Source organism: Coregonus clupeaformis, chromosome 7 (genome assembly GCF_020615455.1).
Source record: "Coregonus clupeaformis isolate EN_2021a chromosome 7, ASM2061545v1, whole genome shotgun sequence".
NCBI lineage: Eukaryota > Metazoa > Chordata > Actinopteri > Salmoniformes > Salmonidae > Coregonus > Coregonus clupeaformis.
The window spans coordinates 38,595,894-38,619,504 of record NC_059198.1 but is presented as its reverse complement, the minus strand read 5'-3'; the positions used below and the strand labels follow the sequence as shown (position 1 = coordinate 38,619,504).

At 48.1% G+C, this 23,611-nt stretch overlaps 1 pseudogene; it reads left to right on the top strand.

Moving 5' to 3' along the window:
* The window catches only part of LOC123491272, a 6,761-nt pseudogene extending 6,500 nt beyond the window's left edge, over positions 1–261 (top strand).
* The last annotated feature ends 23,350 nt before the right edge of the window (positions 262–23,611 follow it).

The following is a 23,611-nucleotide window of genomic DNA, read 5'->3' as shown; positions in this document are numbered from 1 at the left end:
TGAAGATGGATCTGGCTCGGTCTTCCAGCATGACAACGACACGAAACACACAGCCAGGGCACTGTGGCTCCTAGAAGCATCTCACCGTCCTGGAGTGGCCAAGCCATCTCCAACCTGAACCCAATAGAGAATCTTTGGAGGTGTCCTTCCTGCCTCCTGTTTGTCTCCGGGCCTCTAGAGGTCAGTCTGTGTTCCCCCTCTGCCTTAGTTCTTCCTCGTGTGTCTCAGCTTCCTTCCTCCTGTTTGTCTCCGGGCCTCTAGGGGTCATCTGTGTTCCCCTCTGCCTTAGTTCTTCCTCATGTGTCCTAATTAGCTTGATCCAGGTCACCTGTGCCTTGTTTCCCCCTTGTGTATTTTAGCTGTGTGTTTTTCCCCTTGTTTCTCACTTGGTTATTCGTCCTGACTATGTGTCTCCTGCTTTGTCCCACCGTGTCTGTCCTAGTAAGTTGTTCAAGTTATCTTTGGTTTGTTTTTCTCCCCCTCGTGGAGTTGTTTTGTTTTGCCTCCTGTTTTGGTACATTAAATCTACTTGCCTGGAGTATTGCCTTGGGTGTTTCATTTGGGTCCTACAACACCTCCTCTGTGGCTAAGGGGTAGTACCCCCAGCTCTCCACATCTGAGACCGGAGTTTCTAGCCCGGTTTGTGACAGGAGGGAGCTGAAAGTCCGTATTGCCCAGCGACAGCCCCGAAACCTGAAGGATCTGGAGAAGGTCTGTATGGAGGAGTGGGCCAAAATCCCTGCTGCAGTGTGTGCAAACCTGGTCAAGACCTACAGGAAACGTATGATCTCTTTAATTGCAAACAAAGTTTCTGTACCAAATATTAAGTTCTGCTTTTCTGATGTATCAAATACTTATGTCATGCAATAAAATACAAAATGAATTACTTAAAAAATCATACAATGTGATTTTCTGGATTTTTTGTTTTAGATTCCGTCTCTCACAGTTGAAGTGTACCTATGATAAAAATTACAGACCTCTACATGCTTTGTAAGTGGAAAACCTGCAAAATCGGCAGTGTATCAAATACTTGTTCTCCCACACTGTATATCACAGACGGTGTCACCAGCAATGCACCCCCACACCATAACACCTCCTCCTCCATGCTTTATGGTGGGAAATACACATGCAGAGATCATCCGTTCACCCACTCCGGGTCTCACAAAGACACAGCGGTTGGAGCCAAAAATCTCAAATTTGGTCTCCAGACCAAAGGACACATTTCCACGGGTCTAATATCCATTGCTCAGGTTTCTTGGCCCAAGCAAGTCTCTTCTTCTTATTGGTGTCCTTTAGTCGTGGTTGCTTTGCAGCAATTCGACCATGAAGGCCTGATTCACACAGTCTCCTCCGAACAGTTGATGTTAAGATGTGTCTGTTACTTGAACTCTGTGAAGCATTTATTTGGGCTGCAATTTCTGAGGCTGGTAACTCTAATGAACTTATCCTCTGCAGCAGAGGTAACTCTGGGTCTTCCATTCCTGTGGCGGTCCTCATGAGAGCCAGTTTCATCATAGCGCTTGTAGTCAAAAAGACCAGAAGAAGAGGACAAATCTGGTGCCAGTTGCAGCCAGTTGCAGTAACAGGCTACGCTTTCTCCCTTTTGTGTTTTGCATTTTTCCGCTCTCCCGGTGTCAGAGTGACTGATTTTTTTATCTAATAAACAATGGCTGGTCTGGGTGACCAGAGCAAAGCGCAGAAAAACCCATCTTTTAAACGTCTATCAGATCACTCTTGTAAAAAAAAAGGCAAATTCTTTCATAGGAACGGGAGGTATTGGGTTTCACAGGCAGATCATAAAATTACTGAAAAATTAAACCCCTTCATGTCAGATGACATCATAACCTTCAGAGATGGAAGGAATTTAAGCATGGGCTTCAAAGGGAGAAACATTCTGCCTCCATTTTACAGAAGATACACTCCTCATCTGACATTGACAACAAACCAATAATGTCGTTGAACTAAGCAATCAGACATATTCACAGTACATGTCACGGTAGGTACAGCACAGGAAGGGATTTGTTCACTCTGTCTGTTTGATGTGTTTCATCGCTTGGTTTGAGACAGATATTTGATTGAAAAATACAGTTTCTGACCGTTAATTTCAGGATTCTATTCCGCAATTCCAAAAATTCTAACGAGCATCCCATAGTGATGTCATCAATTAGACCCAATTAGAATTTTTACATGTCTAAGCCTCAAATCAGTGGATAATAAAGAACTTGAGACAGTATGTGATGACATCCCCAGTTTAAAGGTTTCCCCTGATACGTGCCCTTGGCCTTGCTCACTGGTTTATCACTAAGCACTAGTCTTCAGGAGATCACACCACAGACACCATGTTTATTCATGCTACTGTCCTCACCACCAGCCAGTCAAATCACTCTGCCATGTTTGACACAAATCATGTACTGCTTGAAACCATCTCTAGAGGTAATAATGGCAGGAGTGTGTGTGTGTGTGTCCCCCAGCAAACACATGATTTCCCCTGTGTTCTACATAAATCCATTTCATACTCTCCCAGATATCGTTTACAAATGAGAACCACATTGTCTATGGGGAGGGCACAGCACAGCCACTAATAAAAGCCTTTGTTTGAGGTGGCCCCGTCCAACCCCTAGTGTGATGAGAAACAGAGATCTGTGTGTGTGTGTGTGTTGTACTGTATTGAGGCTGATGTTATGTTTCAATGTAGGACCTAACTTGGTAGTCACTAGATCCCTGTGTAGAAAGCACAAAGGTGGCAATAGAAAACTGCTGAAGAAAGCACAAATTATATTTATTATTTTCTTGGGGTCAGGTTAGGGTTATGATCAGGGGTGGGAATAGGGTAAGTTTAGAGGTTAGGGTAAGTGCATAAAATCACATTTGTTATTAGACAGAATATCTTCTTTGTAGCATGGTCAGGTAGTGAAGACCAACACAAGCCAAACACTCAGCATCTCTCTGTCCTTTTCAAGGTTATTCCACTGGCAGTGTTCTATCCTGAAGTTCTACACTTCTAGAATCAAATCTATTAGATCTGTGTATTCTAAATGCCAGCAGAAAAGGTTACTCTTCCACATCTGTAATGTATAAATGTTTCTACAAAGAGCCATTGCAGCACAATGAAACACACCAAGACTGTCATCATTAACAAGAGAAAAAAATAACATTATTTATTTTCATTAAATGTTTTCCTTGTCTCTCCCTCTCTTAGAGATATGACACATGGGGGTGTGAGGTATTACGGTGCCTGGGATAAGAGCTACATTAGATGGACCGCTGCATTTCCCCATCAATTCAATTATAGTTTATTGTTTAGCTGAGCCACACACAGGCCTACACGCTGACACTTATGAAGCATTATCTTCCTACGGTCACTGCCTAGCCAGAGGAGGTCAGTACTCACCCTCCACCCCACCACCACCAGCCCCCACCACCACCACCAGCCTCCACCACCACCAGCCCCCACCACCACCAGCCCCCACCACCACCAGCCCCCACCACCACCAGCCTCCACCACCACCAGCCCCCCACCACCACCACCAGCCCCCACCACCACCACCAGCCTCCACCACCACCAGCCTCCACCACCACCAGCCCCCCACCACCACCACCAGCCTCCACCACCACCAGCCCCCACCACCATCACCAGCCCCCCACCACCACCAGCCCCCACCACCACCCACCAGCCTCCACCACCACCAGCCCCCACCACCAGCCCCCACCACCACCAGCCCCCACCACCACCAGCCTCCACCTCCACCACCACCAGCCCCCCACCACCACCACCAGCCCCCACCACCACCACCAGCCTCCACCACCACCAGCCCCCACCACCAGCCCCCACCACCACCACCAGCCCCCACCACCACCAGCCCCCCACCACCACCAGCCTCCACCACCACCAGCCCCCCACCACCACCACCAGCCTCCCACCACCACCAGCCCCCCACCACCACCAGCCTCCACCACCACCAGCCCCCTACCAACACCACCAGCCTCCACCACCACCAGCCCCCCACCACCACCAGCCCCCCACCACCACCATCAGCCCCCCACCACCACCAGCCTCCACCACCACCAGCCCCTACCACCACCACCAGCCCCCACCACCACCAGCCTCCACCACCACCCAGCCCCCCACCACCACCAGCCCCCACCACCACCACCAGCCCCAACCACCACCAGCCTCCACCACCACCAGCCTCCACCACCACCAGCCCCCCACCACCACCAGCCTCCACCACCACCAGCCCCCCCACCACCACCAGCCTCCACCACTACCAGCCCCACCACCACCAGCCTCCTACCACCAGCCCCCCACCACCACCAGCCCCCCCCACCACCACCAGCCTCCACCACCACCAGCCCCCCACCACCAGCCCCACCACCACCAGCCCCCACCACCACCAGCCCCCACCACCACCACCAGCCTCCCACCACCACCAGACCCCACCACCACCAGCCTCCACCACCACCAGCCCCCCACCACCACCAGCCCCCACTACCACCACCAGCCTCCACCACCACCAGCCTCCACCACCAACACCTGTTGCCCATTATTGTAATCACGCCTTCCCTATTTAACCCAGTGGCTCCCAATGTGTTTTGTGCGTGGTTGTTTTACGTTTCGTGTGTCGTTGGTGAGCGGGTTAGTTCCTTCCTGTGTGGAGGTATTTCTGTGTTGTTTTCTTTACTCATTTTCAGTAAAGTACGTTTCTTCGAGTTCTGTGTCCTGCGCCTGACTTCGATCCACCGCATTACACTGACACTCGTTACAGAACCACGCACCCCTCTGGTTGAGAGGGATGAGGCAAAGGGAATGGCAAATAAGTCTGGCTGCACAACCGATTGGCAAACGTACTGCAAATTGAGAAATCATGTGACTAAACTGAATAAAAACAAGAAGAAACTACACTATGAAACAAAGATAAATGACATAAAGAATGATAGTATAAAGCTTTGGAGCACCTTCAATTACATTTTGGGAAAAAAGGCAAACTCAGCTCCATCATTCAATGAATCAGATGGCTCATTCATCACAAAAACGACTGATATTGCCAACTACTTTAAAGATTATTTCATTGGCAAGATTAGCAAATATAGGCATGATATGCCAGTAACAAACACTGACACTACACATCCAAGTATATCTGACTGTCACGGATTCTGCCGAGGCTGCCCCTCCTCCTTGCTCGGGCAGGCTGCGGTGTTCGTCATCACCGGAATACTAGCTACTGCCGATCTATGATCTATATTTCTATGTGGCACCTGTTGTCTAATGTCACACACCTGTTGCCCATTATTGTAATCACGCCTTCCCTATTTAACCCAGTTGCTCCCAATGTGTTTTGAGCGTGGTTGTTTTTCGTTTCGTGTGTCGTTGGTGAGCGGGTTAGTTCCTTCCTGTATGGAGGTATTTCTGTGTTGTTTTCTTTACTCATTTTCAGTAAAGTATGTTTCTTCGAGTTCTGTGTCCTGCGCCTGACTTCGATCCACCCATTACACTGACACTCGTTACAGAACCACGCACCATCTATGGAGTCAGCAGGTACAGCCCGTCAGTCCGAATCGATGGAGGAACGATTTCAACGACAGGAGAGTATCATCCAGGTGCTCGGCACCGCCATGGAGATGGTGATGAATACTATGGACCGTTGGGAGAGAGGTGGCCTTCCCACACCTCCTCCAACCACTCTACCACCCATACCACAGTCCTACCCTTCTCCACCTGGTCCCAGTGGGATTCGGCTCTCGCTCCCGAGGGCATATGACGGTACACCAGCCGGGTGTCAGGGTTTCCTTCTCCAGGTAGAGCTCTACCTGGTAACCATTCACCCGGCGCCCTCGGGATACGAAAGTGTGTCCGCCCTCATCTCCTGTCTGTCGAGGAAGGAACTCGAGTGGGCCAACGCCGAGTGGGGAGGAATTGATGCTGCATCGGTCCGCTACGAGGATTTCACCCGCCGCTTCCGAGCGGTATTCGATCATCCACCGGAGGGGAGAGTGGTGGGCGAGCGTCTGTTCCACCTACGACAGGAGAGGAGGAGCGCCCAGGATTTTGCGCTGGAGTTCAGGACGTTGGCAGCTAGCGCCGGATGGAATGAGAGGGCCCTGATCGACCACTATCGGTGCAGCCTAAGGGAGGACATTTGGCGGGATCTGGCCTGCAGGGATACCAATCTCAACCTGGACCAACTGGTGGAGATGTCCATCAGGCTGGATAACCTTTCTCCTCATTCCCAGCATAAGGCGCTAGTAGATTCAGGCGCAGCTGGGAATTTTATTTATCGTCAATATTCTCATAGGTTAGGGATTCCTACTGTTCGTGTTGATGTGCCCTTCCCTGTCCACGCATTAGATAGTTGCCCGCTAGGGTCAGGTCTAATCAGGGAGGTTACCGCACCACTCTTAATGAGGACGCAGGGGGGTCATGAGGAGAGGATTAGTCTCTATCTGATTGATTCTCCTGCGTATCCTGTGGTGTTGGGACTTCCCCTGGTTAACCACTCATGATCCCACTATTTCCTGGCAACAGAGGGCTCTCAAGGGATGGTCCAGTCAGTGCTCAGGGAGGTGTGTGGGGGTTTCCTTGGGGCTACTACGGTGGAGAGTCCAAACCAGGTCTCCACAGTGCACATTCCTTCTGAGTATGCCGATTTGGCTCTCGCCTTCAGTAAGAAGAGGGTGACTAAATTACCACTCCATCGTCCGGGGGATTGTGCGATAAATCTCCAGGTAGGCGCTGCACTTCCCCGGAGTCACGCGTATCCTCTGTCACAGGCGGAGAAGGCGGCTATGGAAACATATGTCTCCGAATCTCTGAGACAGGGATACATTTGGCCTTTCACTTCACCTGTTTCCTCAAGTTTATTCTTCGTGAAGAAGAGGGATGGTGGGTTACGCCCGTGCATTGATTACCGTGGGCTTAATCAGATCACTGTCAAGTACAGCTATCCCTTACGCGCTTCTTCACGAAATTGGATCTCAGGAGCGCGTACAATCTGGTGCGTATTCGGGAGGGAGATGAGTGGAAGACGGCTTTCAGTACTACCTCAGGACACTATGAGTACCTCGTCATGAATACTCCATCAATCCAGTCTGCCTTTGTCGATGAGATTTTCAGGGACATTCTCATATACTCCGCTACACGGGCCGAGCATGTGTCCCTGGTGCGTAAAGTACTTGGACGACTGTTGAAGCATGACCTGTATGCCAAGGCGGAGAAATGCCTGTTCTTTCAGGAGTCCATCTCCTTCCTAGGTTACCACATGTCCGCGTCTGGGGTGAAAATGGAAAGTGACTGCATTTCGGCCGTGCGTAATTGGCCGACTCCATCCACGGTGAAGGAGGTGCAGCAATTTTTGGGATTTGCCAATTACTACCGGAGGTTTATCCGGGGCTTTGGTCAGGTAGCGGCTCCCATTACCTCATTGCTGAAGGGGGGAATGGTGCGTCTGCAGTGGTCAGCTGAGGCGGACAGGGCGTTCAATCATCTGAAGAACCTGTTTACCTCGGCTCCAGTGCTGGCTCATCCGGATCCCTCCTTGGCATTCACGGTTGAGGTGGACGCATCGGAGGCTGGGATGGGTGCTGTACTTTTCCAGCGCTCGGGCACACCACCCAAGCTCATCCCCTGTGCGTTCTTTTCTAAGAAGCTCAGTCCGGCGGAGCGCAACTATGATGTGGGGGACCGAGAGCTGTTGGCCGTGGTCCAAGCCCTGAAAGCGTGGAGACATTGGCTTGAGGGGGCTAACCACCCTTTTCTCATTTTGACTGACCACCGCAATCTGGAGTACATCCGGGCGGCGAAGAGATTAAACCCTCGCCAGGCAAGGTGGTCAATGTTTCTCACCCGTTTTTGTTTCACCCTTTCGTGCAGGTCAGGTTGCTCTGTCCCGACTGTATGACACGGAGGTTGCTCTGTCCCGACTGTATGACACGGAGGACAGTTCCGTGGAGCCCAGTCCCATACTTCCGGCGTTGTATCTGGTGGCACCGGTGGTGTGGGAGGTGGACGCGACATCAGTGAGCGTTGCGTATGAACCCCTCCTCCCCAGTATCCAGAGGGTCGTGTGTCGTCCCGGCTGGAGGTCCGCGATCGGTTGATCTATTGGGCTCACACGTCACCCTCCTCTGGTCATCCTGGTATCGGACGGACAGTGCATTGTCTTAGTGGGAAGTACTGGTGGCCCACCTTAGCTAAGGACATGATGGTTTATGTTTCCACCTGCTCGGTGTGCGCCCAGTGTAAGGCTCCTAGACACCTGCCCAGAGGGAAATTGCAACCCCTACCCGTTCCACAACGACCGTGGTCCACCTATCGGTGGATTTCGTGACGGATCTTCCTCACTCACAAGGGGAAATACCACGATCCTGGTCGTTGTGGATCGGTTTTCTAAGTCCCTGCTGCCTCATTCCTCTGCCCGGTCTCCCTATGGCCCTACAGACTGCTGAGGCCCTATTACACACACGTCTTCCGGCACTACAGGATACCTGAGGATGTAGTGTCTGATCGGGGTTCCCAGTTCACCTCGAGGGTTTGGAGGGTGTTCATGGAACGTCTGGGAGTCTCGGTCAGCCTGACCTCAGGGTTTCACCCCGAAAGTAACGGGCAGGTGGAGAGAGTCAACCAGGAGGTGGGTAGGTTTCTGAGGTCGTATTGCCAAGGACCGGCGGGAGTGGTCGGTTTCTTCCCTGGGCAGAGATGGCCCAAAACTCACTCCGCCACTCCTCCACTAACCTTTCTCCATTCCAATGTGTATTAGGTTATCAGCCGGTCCTGGCACCTTGGCATCAGAGCCAGATCGAGGCACCTGCAGTGGATGAATGGTTTCGGCGCTCGCAGGAGACCTGGAATGCTGCCCATGTGCGCCTGCAGCGGGCCATCGGGCAGCAGAAGGCGAGCACCGACCGCCACCGCAGTGGCTCGGGCAGGCTGTGGCGTTCGTCGTCACCAGAATACTAGCTACTGCCGATCTATGTTCTATGTTTCTATGTTGCACCTGTTGTCTAATGTCACACACCTGTTGCCCATTATTGTAATCATGCCTTCCCTATTTAACCCAGTGGCTCCCAATGTGTTTTGTTTATGGTTGTTTTTCGTTTCGTGTGACGTTGGTGAGCGGGTTAGTTCCTTCCTGTGTGGAGGTATTTCTGTGTTGTTTTCTTTACTCATTTTCAGTAAAGTATGTTTCTTCGAGTTCTGTGTCCTGCGCCTGACTTTGATCCACCGCATTACACTGACACTCGTTACACTGACTAAATTATGAAAGACAATAATTGTAATTTTGAACTCCGTAAAGTGAGGGTGGAAGAGGTGAAACAATTATTGTTGTCTATCAACAATGACAAACCACCGGGATCTGACAACTTGGATGGGAAACTACTGAGGATAATAGCGGACGATATTGCCACTCCTATTTGCCATATCTTCAATTTAAGCCTACTAGAAAGTGTGTGGCCTCAGGCCTGGAGGGAAGCAAAAGTCATTCCGCTACCTAAGATTAGTAAAGCCCCCTTTACTGGCTCAAATAGCAGACCAATCAGCCTGTTAACAACCCATAGTAAAGTATTGATAATAATTGTGTTTGACCAGATAAAATGCTATTTTACAGTAAACAAATTGACAACAGACTTTCCACACGCTTACAGAGAAGGACATTCAACAAGCACAGCACTTGACACAAATGACTGATGATTGGCTGAGAGAAATTGATGATTAAAAAGATTGTGGGGGCTGTTTTGTTAGACTTCAGTATGGCTTTTGACATTATCGATCATAGTCTGCTGCTGGAAAAATGTGTTATGTCTTTACAGCCCCTGCTATATTGTGGATAAAGAGTTATCTGTCTAACAAAACACAGAGGGTTTTCTTTAATGGAGCCTCTCCAACATAATTCAGGTAGAATGAGGAATTCCCCAGGGCAGCTGTCTAGGCCCATTACTTTTTAAAATCTTTACTAATGACATGCCACTTTGAGTCAAGCCAGTGTGTCTATGTATGCGGATGACTCAGCGCTATATACGTCAGCTACTACAGCGACTGAAATGACTGCAACACTTAACAAAGAGCTGCAGTTAGTTTCAGAATGGGTGGCAAGGAATAAGTTCATCCTAAATATTTCAAAAACTAAAAACATTGTATTTGGGACAAATCATTCACTAAACCCTAAACCTCAACTAAATGTTGTAATGAGTAATGTGGAAATTGAGCAAGTTGAGGTGACTAAACTGCTTGGAGTAACCCTGGATTGTAAACTGTCATGGTCAAAACATATTGATACAACAGTAGCTAAGATGGGGAGAAGTCTGTCCATAACAAAGCACTGCTCTACCTTCTTAACAGCACTATCAACAAGGCAGGTCCTACAGGCTCTAGTTTTGTCGCACCTGGACTACTGTTCAGTCGTGTGGTCAGGTGCCACTAAGAGGGACTTAGGAAAATTGCAATTGGCTCAGAACAGAGCAGCAAGGCTGGCCCTTGGATGTCCACAGAGAGCAAACATTAATAATATGCATGTCAATCTCTCCTGGCTCAAAGTGGAGGAGAGATTGACTTCATCACTACTTTTATTTGTGAGAGGTCTTGACATGTTGAAAGCACCGAGTTGTATGTTTAAACGACTAGCACACAGCTCAGACACCCATTCATACCCCAAAAGACATGCCACCAGAGGTCTCTTCACAATCCCCAAGTCCAGAACAGACTATGGGAGGTGCACAGTCCTACATAGAGTCATGACTACATGGAACTCTATTCCACATCAGGTAACTGATGCAAGCAGTAGAATCAGATTTAAAAAACAATTTAAAATACACCTTATGGAACAGCAGGGACTGTGAAGCAACACAAACATAGGCACAGACACATGCATACACACACATGATAACATATATATATGGTAGTGGAGTAGGGACCTGAGGGCACACACTTAGTGTGTTGTGAAATCTGTTATGAATATATTGTAGTGTTTTAAAATTGTATAACTTCCTTAATTTTCCCGGAGCCCAGGAAGAGTAGCTGCTAATGGGGATCCATAATAAATACAAATACAAATACCACCCCCAGCCTCCACCAGCCTCCACCTCCACCAGCCTCCACCTCCACAAGCCTCCACCTCTCTGAGTCTGTTTCCTCTAAAGGTTTCTTCCTTCTAAAAACTGTGCTGCTGCTTGCTCTTTGACTGTCTAACCTGGGATACTGTAAAACTGTAAAGCACTTATACAAATGTTGTTGTATAAAGGGCCATATGAATACAATGTAATTGATTGAAAATATAATTGATTAATTTATAGACAGACAGAGAAACACAATCATCACTCCATCCACCATGTCTCCTCTCCAACCATTGCTATTCTAGGCCCCAGTAACGACGTTAGCTCACTCAGATCGCCATTAGCATCTAGCTAGCATTAGCCTGTTTATTATGCTCTAGCTGAATGATTTCTCAGAATGAGATTAGTGGTAGGAAATAGAGTGTATTGTCCTGATGAGTCTGCTGTAGATCTCTGTGTGTGTGTGTGTGTGTGTGTGTGTGTGTGTGTGTGTGTGTGTGTGTGTGTGTGTGTGTGTGTGTGTGTGTGTGTGTGTGTGTGTGTGTGTGTGTGTGTGTGTGTGTGTGTGTGTGTGTGTGTGTGTGTGTGTGTGTGTGTGTGTGTGTGTGTGTGTGTGTCCGTTATATTAGTGTGTTTGACTAAAAGGCCTTTAAGTCACCTTTGGTCAGTGTTAGGGAGTATTAGCAGTCACCCAATCCCAGTGCTGATGATTCATTTAGCATAGCTGAAAGCTAAAATGCTAAGATAGCTTGCATCATAAATCTTTGTTGTGAATGAGAAGATAATAGGATAGATAAGGGCCGAGTTAGAACTCAAAACCAATCAGATAGCAAAAGCATGCTCACTGATCTACGGTGTCTATTTCTGTACTGGACTGCAGATCTATCTGAAGTACATCTGTACTAGACCAAGGCCTTGTTCAATACAGACTCCAAAACAAATTATACATTCATCACAGGAAATCAATTCATCAATATATACAGTGGGGGAAAAAAGTATTTAGTCAGCCACCAATTGTGCAAGTTCTCCCACTTAAAAAGAGGAGAGAGGCCTGTAATTTTCATCATAGGTACACGTCAACTATGACAGACAAATTGAGAAAAAGAAATCCAGAAAATCACATTTTAGGATTTTTAATGAATTTATTTGCAAATTATGGTGGAAAATAAGTATTTGGTCACCTACAAACAAGCAAGATTTCTGGCTCTCACAGACCTGTAACTTCTTCTTTAAGAGGCTCCTCTGTCCTCCACTCATTACCTGTATTAATGGCACCTGTTGAACTTGTTATCAGTATAAAAGACACCTGTCCACAACCTCAAACAGTCACACTCCAAACTCCACTATGGCCAAGACCAAAGAGCTGTCAAAGGACACCAGAAACAAAATTGTAGACCTGCACCAGGCTGGGAAGACTGAATCTGCAATAGGTAAGCAGCTTGGTTTGAAGAAATCAACTGTGGGAGCAATTATTAGGAAATGGAAGACATACAAGACCACTGATAATCTCCCTCGATCTGGGGCTCCACGCAAGATCTCACCCCGTGGGGTCAAAACGATCACAAGAACAGTCAGCAAAAATCCCAGAACCACACAGGGGGACCTAGTGAATGACCTGCAGAGAGCTGGGACCAAGTAACAAAGCCTACCATCAGTAACACACTACGCGCCAGGGACTCCAAATCCCTGCAGTGCCAGACGTGTCCCCCTGCTTAAGCCAGTACATGTCCAGGCCCGTCTGAAGTTTGCTAGAGTGCATTTTGGATGATCCAGAAGAGGATTGGAAGAATGTCATATGGTCAGATGAAACCAAAATAGAACTTTTTCGTGAAAACTCAACTCGTCGTGTTTGGAGGACAAAGAATGCTGAGTTGCATCCAAAGAACACCATACCTACTGTGAAGCATGGGGGTGGAAACATCATGCTTTGGGGCTGTTTTTCTGCAAAGGGACCAGGACGACTGATCCGTGTAAAGGAAAGAATGAATGGAGCCATGTATCGTGAGATTTTGAGTGAAAACCTCTTTCCATCAGCAAGGGCATTGAAGATGAAACGTGGCTGGGTCTTTCAGCATGACAATGATCCCAAACACACCGCCCGGGCAACGAAGGAGTGGCTTCGTAAGAAGCATTTCAAGGTCCTGGAGTGGCCTAGCCAGTCTCCAGATCTCAACCCTATAGAAAATCTTTGGAGGGGAGTTGAAAGTCCGTGTTGCCCAGCGACAGCCCCAAAACATCACTGCTCTAGAGGAGATCTGCATGGAGGAATGGGCCAAAATACCAGCACCAGTGTGTGAAAACCTTGTGAAGACTTACAGAAAATGTTTGACCTGTGTCATTGCCAACAAAGGGTATATAACAAAGTATTGAGAAACTTTTGTTATTGACCAAATACTTATTTTCCACCATCATTTAAATCAAATAAATTCATTAAAAATCCTACAATGTGATTTTCTGGATTTTTTTTCCTGATTTTGTCAATCATAGTTGACCTGTACCTATGATGAAAATTACAGGCCTCTCTCATCTTTTTAAGTGGGAGAACTTGCACAATTGGTGGCTGACTAAATACTTTTTTCCCCACTGTATATATGTATATATGTATATATGTATATATATATATATATATATATATATATATATATATATATATATATATATATATATATATATATATATATATATATATATATATTTTTATTTATATTTTATTATATGCATCCTGATCACAATCATCAACAACACTGAACATGTGTGGGGTAACGTACTGTCATACACATCTCTGTTGTTTTTGGAAGCACAGGGTGCAATGCATGAGGTATAATCTATGTTGCATAGCATATGTCACATTGATATAATTATTTAGGATAATTCTGGAAAAGCATAAAAGAATGAACATTAATGTTCCACAAAAAGTTTCAACAGTGACCTCTGTGCATGCACAAACATGTTAAACATCCTAAGTCTCAGAGCTAGCTCCATATGCAGCTGATTAAAATATCCCAGTTGAGGTGATTAATGGCTCCAGTGTCTCTCCTAGCACACAGTGTCTATCTCTGGCTCTGTCCCTGTGTGTATGTCCCAGTGTGTGTGTCCCAGTGTGTGTGTCCCAGTGTGTATGTCCCAGTGTGTGTCCCTGTGTGTATGTCCCAGTGTGTGTGTCCCAGTGTGTGTCCCAGTGTGTGTGTCCCAGTGTGTGTCCCTGTGTGTATGTCCCAGTGTGTGTCCCAGTGTGTATGTCCCAGTGTGTATGTCCCAGTGTGTGTGTCCCAGTGTGTGTGTCCCAGTGTGTGTGTCCCTGTGTATGTCCCAGTGTGTGTCCCAGTGTGTATGTCCCAGTGTGTATGTCCCAGTGTGTATGTCCCAGTGTGTAGGTCCCAGTGTGTATGTCCCAGTGTGTGTGTCCCAGTGTGTGTATGTCCCAGTGTGTATGTCCCTGTGTGTGTGTCCCAGTGTGTGTCCCAGTGTGTGTGTCCCAGTGTGTGTCCCAGTGTGTGTGTCCCAGTGTGTGTGTCCCAGTGTGTGTGTGTCCCTGTGTGTGTGTCCCAGTGTGTGTGTCCCAGTGTGTGTGTCCCAGTGTGTGTGTCCCAGTGTGTATGTCCCAGTGTGTGTGTCCCAGTGTGTATGTCCCAGTGTGTGTGTCCCAGTGTGTGTCCCAGTGTGTATGTCCCAGTGTGTGTGTCCCAGTGTGTGTCCCAGTGTGTGTGTCCCAGTGTGTGTGTCCCAGTGTGTGTTTCCCAGTGTGTGTGTCCCAGTGTGTGTGTCCCAGTGTGTGTTTCCCAGTGTGTTTTTCCCAGTGTGTGTGTCCCAGTGTGTATGTCCCAGTGTGTGTGTCCCAGTGTGTGTCCCAGTGTGTGTGTCCCAGTGTTAGTGTGTCCCTGTGTGTGTCCCAGTGTGTGTGTCCCAGTGTGTGTGTCCCTGTGTGTGTCACAGTGTGTGTGTCCCAGTGTGTGTGTGTCCCAGTGTGTGTGTCCCAGTGTGTATGTCCCAGTGTGTATGTCCCTGTGTGTGTGTCCCAGTGTGTATGTCCCAGTGTGTGTGTGTCCCTGTGTGTGTGTGTGTCCCTGTGTGTGTGTCCCAGTGTGTATGTCCCAGTGTGTGTGTGTCCCTGTGTGTGTGTCCCAGTGTGTGTGTGTCCCAGTGTGTGTGTCCCAGTGTGTGTGTGTCCCTGTGTGTGTCCCAGTGTGTGTGTCCCAGTGTGTGTGTCCCTGTGTGTGTCACAGTGTGTGTGTCCCAGTGTGTGTGTGTCCCAGTGTGTGTGTCCCAGTGTGTATGTCCCAGTGTGTATGTCCCTGTGTGTGTCCCAGTGTGTGTGTCCCAGTGTGTATGTCCCGGTGTGTGTGTCCCAGTGTGTATGTCCCAGTGTGTATGTCCCAGTGTGTATGTCCCTGTGTGTGTCCCAGTGTGTATGTCCCTGTGTGTGTGCCCCAGTGTGTGTCCAAGTGTGTGTGTCCCAGTGTGTATGTCCCAGTGTGTGTGTCCCAGTGTGTGTGTCCCAGTGTGTGTCCCAGTGTGTATGTCCCAGTGTGTGTGTCCCAGTGTGTGTGTGTCCCAGTGCCACCTCCGGCAGACTGGCTCACTCCATCTTGCTCCCAGAACTCTGTATCTCCACGTGGTTCCTTGGGTGAGTTTCTCTGCTTCATCATCTGACTGGCAGACACACCTTCTGGCAAACTCCCCTGAGAACCCAGACGTGTGTGTGTGGTTGGTGGGTGTGTGTGTGGCAGGCACAGTGACGGTGTATTTTTCTGTATGTGACGTCTGTGTGTGTGTGTGTGTGTTCAGCGTGTGTGTTCCTTGTACACCCGCCCCTTCGTAATGCCAGCATGCTCCCCCCTGCCCCCTCCCCCACTTATTTCTCACACTCCCCTCACCCCCTCTTGTTACCCCTCACCCCCTCCCTTCGCCTAGACACGTGTCCCTTTTTAGTACCAACACCACCTCGACTCAACACTTCGCCCTCCCACATCGCATCACACCCCCTCTTCACCGCACACATGCCCCCTTTAGTACCAACAGGACACCCTCCTCTCCTCACCTCCCCTCCCGCCCTTCTCCCCCCTCAGCCCTCCCAATTCGACTCACCTCCCTCTTTCCCCCTCTCTCACCACCTCTCTCCCCCCTCTCTCTCTCTCATTACTATATAGCAGGCATACCAGTCTGTTTAGCGTACCGCTGTTTTACATACGCCTGTTTAGTCCTTTCTAGCAGGCGGGGCGGCATACAAATATGCAAAACAGCAAGCGAGGGAAGCATTGTGTGTGGGAGAGGGAGGGACTGCGAATGTGTGTGTGAGCGTGTGATTGTGTGTGAGCGTGTTTGGCTACTCCTTGGCGATACGAGCGGACCAAGTTCCAGCGAAACAAAACCAAAGTCAAATCAAATCAAATCAAATCAAATTTTATTGGTCACATGCGCCGAATACAACAGGTGCAGACATTACAGTGAAATGCTTACTTACAGCCCTTAACCAACAGTGCATTTATTTTAAACAAAAAAAGTAAGAATAAAACAACAACAAAAAAAGTGTTGAGAAAAAAAGAGCAGAAGTAAAATAAAGTGACAGTAGGGAGGCTATATATACAGTAAAATAAAGTGACAGTAGGGAGGCTATATATACAGGGGGTACCGTTGCATAGTCAATGTGCGGGGGGCACCGAGCTAGTTGAGGTAGTTGAGGTAATATGTACATGTGGGTAGAGTTAAAGTGACTATGCATAAATACTTAACAGAGTAGCAGCAGCGTAAAAAGGGGGGTGGGGGGGCAGTGCAAATAGTCCGGGTAGCCATGATTAGCTGTTCAGGAGTCTTATGGCTTGGGGGGTAGAAGCTGTTGAGAAGTCTTTTGGACCTAGACTTGGCACTCCGGTACCGCTTGCCGTGCGGTAGCAGAGAGAACAGTCTATGACTAGGGTGGCTGGAGTCTTTGACAATTTTGAGGGCCTTCCTCTGACACCGCCTGGTATAGAGGTCCTGGATGGCAGGGAGCTTTGCCCCAGTGATGTACTGGGCCGTACGCACTACCCTCTGTAGTGCCTTGCGGTCAGAGGCCAAGCAGTTGCCATACCAGGCGGTGATGCAACCAGCCAGTGATGCTCTCGATGGTGCAGCTGTAGAATTTTTGAGGATCTGAGGACCCATGCCAAATCTTTTAGTCTCCTGAGGGGGGAATAGGCTTTGTCGTGCCCCTCTTCACGACTGTCTTGGTGTGTTTGGACCATGATAGTTCGTTGGTGATGTGGACACCAAGGAACTTGAAGCTCTCAACCTGTTCCACTACAGCCCGTGCCGATGAGAATGGGGCGTGCTCAGTCCTCTTTTTTTCCTGTAGTCCACAATCATCTCCTTTGTCTTGGTCACGTTGAGGGAGAGGTTGTTGTCCTGGCACCACACGGCCAGATCTCTGACCTCCTCCCTAGGCTGCCTCATCGTTGTCGGTGATCAGGCCTACCACTGTTGTGTCGATCGGCAAACTTAATGATGGTGTTGGAGTCGTGCCTGGCCATGCAGTCATGGGTGAACAGAGAGTACAGGAGGGGACTGAGCACGCACCCCCTGAGGGGCCCCCGTGTTGAGGATCAGTGTGGCAGATGTGTTGTTACCTACCCTTACCACCTGGGGGCGGCCCGTCAGGAAGTCCAGGATCCAGTTGCAGAGGGAGGTGTTTAGTCCCAGGATCCTTAGCTTAGTGATGAGCTTAGAGGGCACTATGGTGTTGAATGCAGAGCTGTAGTCAATGAATAGCATTCTCACGTAGGTGTTCCTCTTGTCCAGGTGGGAAAGGGCAGTGTGGAGTGCGATAGAGATTGCATCATCTGTGGATCTGTTGGGGCGGTATGCAAATTGGAGTGGGTCTAGGGTTTCTGGGATTATGCTGTTGATGTGAGCCATGACCAGTCTTTCAAAGCACTTCATGGCTACAGACGTCAGTGCTACGGGTCGGTAGTCATTTAGGCAGGTTATCTTAGAGTTCTTGGGCACGGGACTATGGTGGTCTGCTTGAAACATGTTGGTATTACAGACTCAGTCAGGGACATGTTGAAAATGTCAGTGAAGACACTTGCCAGTTGGTCAGCACATGCTCGGGAGTACACGTCCTGGTAATCCGTCTGGCCCTGCGGCCTTGTGAATGTTGACCTGCTTAAAAGTCTTACTCACATCGGCTACGGAGAGCGTGATCACATAGTCGTCCGGAACAGCTGGTGCTCTCATGCATGCTTCAGTGTTGCTTGCCTCGAGCGAGCATAGAAGTGGTTTAGCTCGCGTCTGGTAGGCTTGTGTCACTGGGCAGCTCGCGGCTGTGCTTCCCTTTGTAGTCTGTAATAGTTTTCAAGCCCTGCCACATCCGACGAGCGTCAGAGCCAGTGTTAGTATGATTCAATCTTAGACCTGTATTGACTCTTTGCGTGTTTGATGGTTCGTCGGAGGTCATAGCGGGATTTCTTATAAGCGTCCGGGTTAGAGTCCCGTTCCTGAAAGCGGCAGCTCTACCCTTTAGCTCAGTGCGGATGTTTCCTGTAATCCATGGCTTCTGGTTGGGGTATGTACGTACGGTCACTGTGGGGACGACATCATCGATGCACTTGTTGATGAAGCCAGTGACTGATGTGGTGTACTCCTCAATGCTGTCTGAAGAATCCGGAACATGTTCCAGTCTGTGCTAGCAAAACAGTCCTGTAGCTTAGCATCTCGTCATCTGACCACTTTTTTTATTAGCCGAATCACTGGTGCTTCCTGCTTCAGTTTTTGCTTATAAGCAGGAATCAGGAGGATAGAGTTATGGTCAGATTTGCCAAATGGAGGGCGAGGGGAGAGCTTTGTATGCGTCTCTGTGTGTGGAGTAAAGGTGGTCTAGAGTTTTTTCCCCTCTGGTTGCACATTTAACATGCTGGTAGAAATGAGGTAGAACGGATTTAAGTTTCCCTGCATTAAAGTCCCCCGGCTACTAGGAGCGCTGCATCTGGATGAGCATTTTCCTGTTGATTAATGGCCTTGTACAACTCATTCAGTGCAATCTTAATGCCAGCATTGGTTTGTGGTGGTAAATAGACAGCTATGAAAATATAGATGAAAACTCTCTTGGTAAATAGTGTGGTCTACAGCTTATCATGAGATACTCTACCTCAGGCGAGCAAAACCTAGAGACTTCCTTAGTATTTGATTTTGTGCACCAGCTGTTGTTTACAAATACTACAGAGACCGCCACCCCTCGTCTTACCCGAGTCTGCCGTTCTGTCCTGCCGATGTAGCGTATAGCCTGCTAGCTGAATGTTGTCATTGTTGGTCATTCAGCCACGAACTCCGTGAAACATAAGATATTACAGTTTTTAATGTCCCTGTTGGTAGGATAACCGTAATCTTAAATCGTCCATTTTATTCTCAAAAGCTTGAACGTTGGCTAATAGGATTGATGGGAGAGGCAGTTTACTTGCTCGCGTCGGATCCACAAGGCACGGATCTCGCTCCACGATATCTCCGTCTCTTCCTCACGCCGAATGACGGGATCTGGGCCTTGTCGGGAGTCTGTAGAATATCCTTGTGAACGCCTCGTTGAAGAAAAAGTCTTCGTCCAACGCGAGGTGAGTAATCGCTGTCCTGATATCCAGAAGCTCTCTTTGGTTATAAGAGACGATGGCAGAAACATTATGTACAAAATAAATTACAAATAACGCGGAAAAACACACATAATAGTACAATTGGTTAGAGGGCTGTAAAACGGCAGCCATCTTCTTCCGGCGCTGTTCAGTACCATCAGAGTCCTGATCAGAGTACCAGGACATAACAACCACAACCACAGATACATCCAAAATGGAGGGCATGTCTCTCTGTCTTCTTTACTCTCCTTCTGTCTTATGGTCTTATACATTTTTATATAAATCCAAACCAGCGTCAGATCGGCTCGCCTCAGCAACGAGGAAGAACAAAGGGAGCAGAAGTTTCCTGGTTCCCCTCCTCCTCCCCTCTCTTCTTATCTGTGGAGGAGAGCCAACGGTTCATTATAATGGCTGTTTTGCAGATGCAGATGATCGTCTCCTTCACATTACTCGTCTCCTTCTCTTTTTTCTCTTTTACTCGCTTGTTCCACGACTCGTTCTGTGATTTGTTATTCCAGCAAGCGGTAAGCAGCCTTTCAGTGTGCAGGTAGGCCATTATCAACCAGTAAAGCAGCCCAGCAATGTGCAGGTAGGTCATTATCAACCAGTAAAGCAGCCTATCAGTGTGCAGGTAGGTCATTATCAACCAGTAAAGCAGCCTATCAGTGTGCAGATAGGTCATTATCAGCCAGTGAAGCAGCCTATCAGTGTGCAGATAAATATAGAAGCGTAATGGTATGATGAGCTTTTTTCTGTATTTCCAGCACAAAAAACAATGGAGGAATATGTGTGTGTGTATCTGTGTATCTGTGTATCTGTGTGTGTGTGTAGATAGTCCAATGCACTCTGGGAATCCATGAGGGTGAGTGAGAGTGTGAGGTATCCTCTATACGGTGTGTGAATCTGTGTGAGAGTGTGAGGTATCCTCTATACGGTGTGTGAATCTGTGTGAGAGTGTGAGGTATCCTCTATACGGTGTGTGAATCTGTGTGAGAGTGTGAGGTATCCTCTATACGGTTGTGTGAATCTGTGTGAGAGTGTGAGGTATCCTCTATACGGTGTGTGAATCTGTGTGAGAGTGTGAGGTATCCTCTATACAGTGTGTGAATCTGTGTGAGAGTATGAGGTATCCTCTATACAGTGTGTGAATCTGTGTGAGAGTGTGAGGTATCCTCTATACAGTGTGTGAATCTGTGTGAGAGTGTGAGGTATCCTCTATACAGTGTGTGAATCTGTGTGAGAGTGTGAGGTATCCTCTATACGGTGTGTGAATCTGTGTGAGAGTATGAGGTATCCTCTATACAGTGTGTGAATCTGTGTGAGATGTGAGGTATCCTCTATACGGTGTGTGAATCTGTGTGAGAGTGTGAGGTATCCTCTATACGGTGTGTGAATCTGTGTGAGAGTGTGAGGTATCCTCTATACGGTGTGTTAATCTGTGTGAGAGTGTGAGGTATCCTCTATACGATGTGTGAATCTGTGTGAGAGTGTGAGGTATCCTCTATACAGTGTGTGAATCTGTGTGAGAGTGTGAGGTATCCTCTATACAGTGTGTGAATCTGTGTGAGAGTGTGAGGTATCCTCTATACAGTGTGTGAATCTGTGTGAGAGTGTGAGGTATCCTCTATACGGTGTGTGAATCTGTGTGAGAGTGTGAGGTATCCTCTATACGGTGTGTGAATCTGTGTGAGAGTGTGAGGTATCCTCTATACGGTGTGTGAATCTGTGTGAGATTGTGAGGTATCCTCTATACGGTGTGTTAATCTGTGTGAGAGTGTGAGGTATCCTCTATACGGTGTGTGAATCTGTGTGAGAGTGTGCGGTATCCTCTATACGGTGTGTTAATCTGTGTGAGAGTGTGAGGTATCCTCTATACGGTGTGTGAATCTGTGTGAAAGTGTGAGGTATCCTCTATACAGTGTGTGAATCTGTATGAGAGTGTGAGGTATCCTCTATACAGTGTGTGAATCTGTGTGAGAGTGTGAGGTATCCTCTTATACGGTGTGTGAATCTGTGTGAGAGTGTAGGTATCCTCTATACGGTGTGTGAATCTGTGTGAGAGTGTGAGGTATCCTCTATACGGTGTGTTAATCTGTGTGAGAGTGTGAGGTATCCTCTATACGGTGTGTGAATCTGTGTGAGAGTGTGAGGTATCCTCTATACAGTGTGTGAATCTGTGTGAGAGTGTGAGGTATCCTTTATACAGTGTGTGAATCTGTGTGAGAGTGTGAGGTATCCTCTATACAGTGTGTGAATCTGTGTGAGAGTGTGAGGTATCCTCTATACGGTGTGTGAATCTGTGTGAGAGTGTGAGGTATCCTCTATACGGTGTGTGAATCTGTGTGAGAGTGTGAGGTATCCTCTATACGGTGTGTGAATCTGTGTGAGATTGTGAGGTATCCTCTATACGGTGTGTTAATCCTGTGGAGAGTGTGAGGTATCCTCTATACGGTGTGTGAATCTGTGTGAGAGTGTGAGGTATCCTCTATACGGTGTGTTAATCTGTGTGAGAGTGTGAGGTATCCTCTATACAGTGTGTGAATCTGTGTGAGAGTGTGAGGTATCCTCTATACGGTGTGTGAATCTGTGTGAGAGTGTGAGGTATCCTCTATACGGTGTGTGAATCTGTGTGAGAGTGTGAGGTATCCTCTATACGGTGTGTGAATCTGAGTGAGAGTGTGAGGTATTCTCTATACGGTGTGTTAATCTGTGTGAGAGTGTGAGGTATCCTCTATACAGTGTGTGAATCTGTGTGAGAGTGTGAGGTATCCTCTATACGGTGTGTGAATCTGTGTGAGAGTGTGAGGTATACTCTATACGGTGTGTGAATCTGTGTGAGAGTGTGAGGTATCCTCTATACGGTGTGTGAATCTGAGTGAGAGTGTGATGTATTCTCTATACGGTGTGTGAATCTGTGTGAGAGTGTGAGGTATCCTCTATACGGTGTGTGAATCTGTGTGAGAGTGTGAGGTATCCTCTATACGGTGTGTGAATCTGTGTGAGAGTGTGAGGTATCCTCTATACAGTGTGTGAATCTGTGTGAGAGTGTGAGGTATCCTCTATACGGTGTGTGAATCTGAGTGAGAGTGTGAGGTATCCTCTATACGGTGTGTGAATCTGTGTGAGAGTGTGAGGTATCCTCTATACGGTGTGTGAATCTGAGTGAGAGTGTGAGGTATCCTCTATACGGTGTGTGAATCTGTGTGAGAGTGTGAGTTATCCTCTATTCGGTGTGTGAATCTGTGTGAGAGTGTGAGGTATCCTCTATACGGTGTGTGAATCTGTGTGAGAGTGTGAGGTATCCTCTATACGGTGTGTGAATCTGTGTGAGAGTGTGAGGTATCCTCTATAAGATGTGTGAGTGTAGAAGTACGTCCTCCATGGGGTCTTTAGCCATACAGTAAAGTGCTGGACTGGTGGAGGCTCTTGAATACGACACTGTATCGTTCCCTGTGTTTCCTCTCCTCTGTTCTCCCCATCGCTTTGCATAAATCCGCCTCTCCTCTGTTGCTATAATAGTCGTTAATTCATCTCTGCTCCGCATGCCTTCTGATCCACAGAGAAAAACCAGCCGGTCAATTTGCATAGTCCGCATACTGATGAGGGCTGGGTAGCAAGCTGCCTAATTGTCCCCCCTTCACTCTCTCTCTCTCTCTCTCTCTCTCTCTCTCTCTCTCTCTCTCTCTCTCTCTCTCTCTCTCTCTCTGTCTCTCTCTGTCTCTCTCTCTCTCCCACACACTCTCTCTGTCTCTCTCTCTCTGTCTCTGTCTCTCTCTTCTCTCTCTCTCTCTCTCTCTCTCTCTCTCTCTCTCTCTCTCTCTCTCTGCAGCGTTTTAACCCTTGCCTGTCCGCACGCCATATGCCCGCCTCCAAAGGGGAAAACATTGACTTCTCTTCTTGTCTTTCAAAGTCCAGTTTTAATTCTTCAGAGAAAAAAAGAGAGAGAAAAGAAACAACAGTGTTTGTCTTCCGTC